This window comes from Myotis lucifugus, unplaced genomic scaffold (assembly GCF_000147115.1).
Source record: "Myotis lucifugus unplaced genomic scaffold, Myoluc2.0 scaffold_106, whole genome shotgun sequence".
NCBI classification, from domain to species: Eukaryota; Metazoa; Chordata; class Mammalia; order Chiroptera; family Vespertilionidae; genus Myotis; species Myotis lucifugus.
Genome location: NW_005871154.1, coordinates 1,693,295 through 1,701,425, shown reverse-complemented (window position 1 = coordinate 1,701,425; position 8,131 = coordinate 1,693,295). Strand labels below are relative to the sequence as shown.

The following is an 8,131-nucleotide window of genomic DNA, read 5'->3' as shown; positions in this document are numbered from 1 at the left end:
ACCGGTTTGGCTCAGTGGATAGAGCGTCACGCTCTGCGAACTCAAGGGTCCCAGGTTCGATTCTGGTCAAGGGCATGTACCTTGGTTGCGGGCACATCCCCAGTAGGAGTGTGCAGGAGGCAGCTGATCGATGTTTCTAACTCTCTATCCCTCTCCCTTCCTCTCTGTAAAAAATCAATAAAATATATTTTGGGGAAAAAAAGAATAAAAATAATTGTGTGCAAAGAAATTGAAAATTCATGCAACTCAAAATAACCTGGATAAACATTTCACAGCCTGAATCCATTTGATGATTTTAAAAGGTTCACACCAAGATTACCCTACATGCTGGTTTTTCAGAAAATATAGTTTTCCTGCTTTTCTCCTGTGAGGCAAAAATCTAGCTCACGGTAGGATTAAAGGTTCTTGAGTCACTGACAGCGTGCCACACCTTGGGATAAAACAGACTCAGTTTCATGAAGAGATGAGTCAGGTGTTTAGCATTCCCGGGATCAGACTGAGAGGTACCTCCAGAGGGACACATGAGGCCTGAGCTGACATATCTCTGAGGCACAGGCACCCAAAGCAAGCACCTCCGTGCTGCAAATTCTCACCCTAACAATTGCACTGGAGAAAAGCCTAATCCAGTCAAAATGTTTCATCTTCATTCCAGGCACAGCTCCAGTTTCCATTTGCAAGTTCATGAGAAAAACTTTAGATTTCTCTGAGCAATTGGTTTTCATACTCAATTTCTCTTTTCTCTCTCTCTCTCTCTCTCTCTCTCTCTCTCTCTCTCTCTCACACACACACACACACACACAACACACATTTATACATATATGTATATGTACAAATGTATATATGAAGACATATACACATACGGCTGCATACATTAGTGGTTAATTTCTCTTTGATAGGTTTAAATAAATTCAGTTCCTGACAAATGGATATTCTTTTGTTCCCTTTCATTATAACTCAGAATTCTCTTTAGTTCCTTGTGTTTTTTAGTAGTTTATTTTTGTGTTCTAGGTTCCTTCAAATTCTGCTCAGGGCCCACCTCTGTAAGTAAGTAATAGATTCAGGGCAACAAGAAATAGCTTTTTTATTTCTAGTATCCCGGGTCTGTTTCATGATATTTTAGTCTGTCTTTGCTTTTTCAGGACACGAAGGTCTTGCTGTTCTGCTCACAAGAAGAAAGAAGCCCATCTTCTCCCTCCCTGGCAACCAGCCTGCATTTCAGGGGTGAGGCTGTTGGCCTAGATACACTGCAGAGTGATGTGGTCACTTCCCCTGACTACACTTCCAGATGTTATTTTACGGGATACTAACCCATTATATAACCGCTGGATGACCTCTAAATACTGCATATCCCTCTCCTTCACACTTAGGAATGTCTGTGCAGTTATCAAAGATCAATATGAGGTTTACATAGGAATTATCCCCCACAGATTTCTATCAAGACCCAGAAATAAAGTATAACTAAGAAAGGGTCTTTGTGTTTATGCATAGGCAAGGATCTCTCTGGAAAAGGCAGAAAGATTTATTACCCATGCCAAAGGAACTGTGGAGATACTAGGATTTTTGCTATTTATTAGATTTCATAGTCATATTTAGATTAAGAGATCTGAGTGTCTTTTTTTACCACAAAGAACTGCCTTGCAGAAGGTTCACTTCTTCTTTGCCCTTATGTACTAATATTCAGAACAGCAGAATTCCCTTTTCCTCTACATATCTAAATACATGACATGATGGAGTGTTATTTATTGATTTGACCGAGGAGAGAGAGAGAGAGAGAGAGAGAGAGAGAGAGAGAGAGAGAATCGCTTAGTTGTTTCACTTATTTATGCATTCATTGGTTGTTTCTTGTATGTGCTCTGACTGGGGATCAAACCCACAACCTTGGTGTATCAGGACAGCACTAACTGAGCTAGCTGGCCAGAGTCAATGGAGTGATTTTTTAGAATTTATTTTACTGTTTAGAGTTTATTTAAGTATCTTTTAGTGTTTATTTTTTCCAAAACAACATCTAAATTTAAGCACAGGTGAAATGAAACAACAACTTACAATTATTAGATGAGACTATTTCTATTATTCAACTAACAAATATCTTATTTAGCACCAATTATGTGCCAACAGTTATGTTAAGTGTGGAAAACGTGTCCTGTGTGTTCTATATTTTCTTAGGATGCAGAAAGTGAAAGGAGAACGTCGCTTCCCCTCTAATAATGAGAATAAGCTGGATAATATACAGAATCATAAAAGGTTTTTAGTCTATTAAGAATCTAAGAGCACTGGGTGACCTAATGAACTGAAATGCAAAAGGTGACAAGTCTCTGATGAAAGGGCTTACCTTTCACAGAGCAGTGAGAAGAGGAGGAAGCTGCACGTGGGTAAGAAGAAAATAGATGAAATTTTTATTTTATTTTTATTTTTTTGCTGCCTGGACCTGGAATAGAACCGTGACCTCCTGGTTCATGGGTTGATTCTCAACCACTGAGCCACAATGGCCAGGCTTAATTAATTGTTAAACACTGAGGCACAAAGATCACATTACCCACCCAATCCCTTCCCTGGCCTTCACTGAGAGCTCACAAAGAAGACTGGGGACAGAAAAGAGGAAATAAAAGAGACTCTATGGTGCAAGTGTTCATGGCCTGAGTCTGATGGTGAAGAAAGGTAATGAAAGAAGCCTTCCGCATCCCAGGCACTGAGAGCTAAGAGCTGGCACTCATCACTGGAGGAGGGCAGGGGCGCTGCAGGAGATCACTCTTCCCAAGACATAGGTGTGCAGGGCCTACCTGAGCCTGCAGGAGGACAGCAAGATACCCTCCGGTGCTCCAGGCCTCATACTAATTATAAGGAAGCATCACTCTGACACTGGGGAGTTGAAGACTGTAATGCATAGAATGTAACTAAAGCAAAAATAATCTCAACCAAAGCAGGCAAGAAAAAAGGAATAGGGGAGACAGAGTGGATGGGACAAATAGAAATTAAGCACTGACATGATAGACAGAAATCCACCCATCTCAATAACTATTTTAAGTGCAAATGGATTCAACCCACTAACAGATCAGGCTGGATTCTAAAAATGACCCAACTGTATATTCTGTTTATAAATAACACATGAAACACAATCAAGTTGAATAATGAAGTTATAAAATAATATACAGGGTGAGGGGGAAAGTAGGTTTACAGTTGTGAGCACATGAAACACAGAGTTTATTTTTATATTATTATTTATTACTGTGGGTTTTTTTTCCATACAAAGAACTTAAAACCTACTTTTGCCCCACCCTCTGGTTTTCAAACACCAAACATAAATTGGTGTCACTTGTGATTTAAAAAGGTGCCCACCTGATAATACCTGGTTATAGAAATCCATTCACCTTTCCATGTTGATGCATCTATACCCTGTAAAACATCCTATACCTCCATCTCTAATGCTCACACTATGCTTTATTTGCCACACTTTCTATTTTTCACTGAACAGCACCCATGCATTTTTCTGATTGTTTATTATGAACCTAATACTATGAAACAATTAAACTCACCAAAGTCATCAAAGTTTACAATCTCATTAGAGAAGCATGACACAGAAAGATAGTGAGTGTTAAAAGATTTGGCAAGGGTAGTCCATCTACAGATATTTGGAAAAGTAAGTCTCACAAGGATAACGGTGAGACAGACAATGCTTTGAAGTTATCAGCAGCCTTCTAATCTCACTGTGTGCAGTCTTCCCTTCCTCTCAACTTTTCTTAAAAACAGATAAAAATATAATCCAAGTAAAGATCTGATTGTGTTATTTCCCTTTGTAAATCTCCTCCCCACTGAACCCACTCCACTGGCAGGGGGTCTACTCAGTACTGTTAAAATCCAATGTATCCGCAGCGCGACACTGCAGTCCTTCCTTCCTCCACCAGAACCGTTGAACACTCTTCGTGGGATTGTACTCGAGGCCTCCTGCACCCCAGACACACACACACACACACACACACACACACACACACACACACACACACACCAAAGCCCTGCCCGCTTTCCTGTATTCGAATGCCATGCTTCCCTATCATATTGTTGGGTCCTGACACTATGCCTACCTACTTCATCCAGGCACTACCTACCTGGGGGTCTCTTTCCAAGCTTTACAACCATGTTATGCCACCATTTGAACCCAGTGGGCTCCGGCTGCCACGTTCCACCAACTGTAGAACATGTCCCCTTAAATATCAATAGTGCCTCCATCACATCACCATGTGTCATTGGAATCCATGTACTGGACTCTTGTTTCCCTTTATTCCATACCAACCCACCTGTGAGGCCCTGCACTGCTTCACAAATAGAGGGTTCTCACACTATTCCCATTCCATTTGACTGTCCCCTTGGCAAGTTCTAATCTCCTTTTTCCACAAAAAAAGAACAAAGGATCGGGAGCAATATGACAGGATTGAAATAAGCAAGAATTATTGTCAAATTGAAAGATAGGAAGGTACTGGTACTGGTTTTTAATACAGAGGAGACAGGCTGGGTCCCGGTCTCATAACAAAGGCTTTGGAGCTCCCAAAGCATTGAATGATATGAAGGTATGAAGTAGAGGGTGGTGAGTTTATAGGCAGGAGTCCTAGGTAAAATAAATGTTCTAGAAACAAAGAATGTGGGTGATCCTAATTTATGGCACTGGGATATATTCACTTATGGGCATGTTGGTAGACAACCAAGCCCACACCTGTTTTATAATAATAGATCAGTCACAGCTAGGATGATTTACCTTCAAAGGTAGTGTTAAAGTACTAATGCTAAGGAAGGCATAAATAATTCTCCAAGTCATTATTGGCCAACAGTGGTGTATAATTTTCTGTCAGGTACAGTTAAAGGGAGAATTATTAACTCAAAGCCTACTACATTACGTTACATAAAATAAACATTGAAAAGGATGTGGAAAAATGGAAAAAGAATTGGCTTAGGTTTAAGCTGTGGGATCAAGTACTGGTTTTTCCAAATACCCTGAGTCAAGCTTTTGAGCTCACTGAACCTCAGTTTTTGCACCTGTAAAATGGGCTATTAAAACTTGCCCTACCTATCTCAGGTTATTGTAAGGAACAATATAAACAATACACTACCATTCATGGGTAGTTATTTTGTCTATTTTTACGGCCATTTTCACAGGCACAGTGTCTCATAATCTGGTTAATATAATGTCTTATTTTTGACATATAAATAGTCATTAGGAGTTTTAAATCCCTTTTGTAACACAGGATATTTGAAGATCCGCTTTTGAGGCCAGAGTTTTCAGCGGAGACCAGGATAATCCAGCCGCCAGCTATAAAGCATAACAGCAAGCTCCAAAAACACTACTCGGTTCTGAATGGAAAAATACTTCTGCCAAACCAAGTCTTAGGGGATTTATAGTTGTTTCTCATGTGTCCCCGTGAAAACAGCATCTTTCAAATCTCATTTTTTATGGGGCTGTTAGGATAACAAGTATCATCTGTTTTCCAGGCCTGGGAAATGGATCCAGTTAAACTGAATTTAAGGATGAGATGTATTTTAGGGAATCCAGTAACTTACATCTTGAAGGCAGGGGCAGCACCGATAGAAATAAGCACAGGTGTGTGGCCTCCAGCTTATCGTTGGCACATTCAGGTCTGCTTCTGCTCAGACAGCTCCCAGACAGACATTTCAGAACTGGCATCAACACCTTCGGGGGACAACAGCCAGAGAAATATTTGACAACCAATCATGTTACAACTGACTAGGAAATGCTATCTTCACTCTTCATCATTCCCACCCTCTGGGCAGATTAGAAAAAGGAGGAGGTCTGTTACAAGCAGACCACATGTCTAAATTCTAAGCATCTGGAACTGTGATGGTGAACCTTTTGAGCTCAGTGTGTCAGCATTTTGAAAAACTCTAACTTAACTCTGGTGCCGTGAGACATAAAGAAATTTTTTGATATTTGCAACCATAGTAAAACAAAGACTTATATTTTTGATATTTATTTTATATATTTAAATGCCATTTAACAAAGAAAAATCAACCAAAAAAATGAGTTCGCGTGTCACCTCTGACACGCATGTCATAGGTTTGCCATCACTGATCTAGAACCATGGTCTTGGAAGAAATTAGAGCCCTGTTCTGATAGGTGTGGGTCCTGCCTCTGCCAGGACCTGCACAAGAGCAGTTTCCTGTTCTTACATTGTCATCCTGTGGGCTGACTGAGACTCTGAGAGATTAAAATGTCAAAATCAATAGGTCTGAGTTTCTTAGACCTGGTATGAACTTTTAATAAATGAAAATGCCTGGAAAGTTATATGCTAGAACTGAAATATCTTCAAGGGATTCATGCTTTCAAAAAGATAACATTAGAAAGAACAATTGACAGCCGGTGTAGCTCAGGAATTGAGCATCCAACTATGAACTGGGACATCACAGTCCGATTCCCAGTTAGGGCACATGCCCAGGTTGTGGGCTCCATCCCCAGTGGGGAGCATGCAGGAGGCAGCCAATCAATTCTCTCTTATCATTGATGTTTCTATCTCTCTCTCCCTCTCTGATATCAATAAAAAATATATATTTTTTTAAAAAGAACAATTCACAGCCATTACTACAAACAAATACAACTGTTTTAATTTTACATCCCCCATGTTTGGGACACCAGACTAAATCACTTACCTCCTATCAAGGAGTTTGGATATTATTCAAGTAGAAAGATATCCCCCTCATGATGTCTGCCATTCAACTTCCACGTATCCCCCCCCCCAACCAAGAAGATTATGCAGAGTTTAAATTTTTGTAGCCTGCATTATGAAAACCACAGGTTTATGGAATATGAATTTCCACATTACTAGCCTGTCCACCTTGAAATATTCCTGAACTATGGGGAGTCATTACAGACTTTAAGCAGGGGCATGACATCTGTCACCAGTGCTCTGGTGAGGATTGGAAGAGGGCATGGCTGGACATGGAAAGGTATGTTAGGAGGCAATAGCAGTCACACAAGTTACAGATCATGATAGCTTAAGATAGGCATGTGCAGAACAACAGATCGCATAGATATTTAGAAATCAGGATTGGCAGGAGGACATGACTAATTGAATGTTGTGGCTGAGAAGGCAGGAGGACATGACTAATTGAATGTTGTGGCTGAGAAGGAAAAATAAATCAATGATAACACCTACATTTCTGATTTCAGAAACTGGGTGGATGTTGATGCCATTAACTAAAAGGATGAAAATGAGCACGCATTGGGAATGGGAAAAAGACGATGTATTCAGATTAGTGCATTTTGCACTTGCTAATGGGTTGTGCATCTATGTATAAGTTGGAGGTGAGATAGCTGTTTAGAGTTATCATAGGCATCTTTTTAAAAAAATACATTTTTATTGATTTCAGAAAGGGAGAGAGAAAGAGAGAGAGAGAGAGAGAGAGAGAGAGAGAGAGAGAGAGATCATCAATGATGAGAGAGAATCATTGATTGGCTGCCTCCTGCATGCCCCCAGGCATGTGCCCTGACCTGGAATTGAACCCTGACCTCCTCATAGGTCAAACCACTGAGCAACACCAGCTGGGCTGAATTACATCTTTATACATTGTAAGCTGAATCTTCAGAGTTTTATAATTATTGCTTCATGCTATTGTCTTTTAAAGTCAAATAGGAGAAAATAATTACAAACAAAAATACATTTATACTCTCTTCTATATTTACATACATAGTTACCATTACTGGTGCTCTTTTTTCTATGTGTGGACTTGAGTTAATGTCTTTTCATTCTGCCTCTGCAATTACAATTTTCTGTCTATTTCTTCATACTAGATTGCCTTGACATCACCTAATATTAATTAAGTTCTCTTAGGAGAGTGTTGAGGAATAAAGGGAAGTAGAAGAGACTGATAAAAGTTGAGAAGGGAAGGTCTTTCATAATTGGAAGGAACTTTGAATGTTGAAATTTAGTCTCAGACTCAAATATTTATCATATTTCATCTCCATTTCCATACAGAGTACCAGACACATAGTAGGTGCTTTTTAAATATTTGCAGAATAAATGAACATGAGTCCACATGTTGATTAAGATCAAAGTATTATAATAGGTGAGGGCTAGAACTGGAAAGAAGCTTATATGCACCCAGGGCCAAGTAAACTAAGATAAAGCAGGTC

General features: G+C 39.7%; 1 long non-coding RNA gene across 1 annotated transcript in view; it reads right to left on the bottom strand.

The window, feature by feature from the left end:
• LOC111826851 overlaps positions 1-8,131 on the bottom strand; it is a 13,916-nt gene that overhangs the window by 4,765 nt on the left and 1,020 nt on the right. The window contains exon 2 of the long non-coding RNA XR_002830280.1: positions 5,545-5,674. This is a non-coding gene — a long non-coding RNA (uncharacterized LOC111826851). The remainder of the gene's footprint in view (positions 1-5,544; positions 5,675-8,131) is intronic.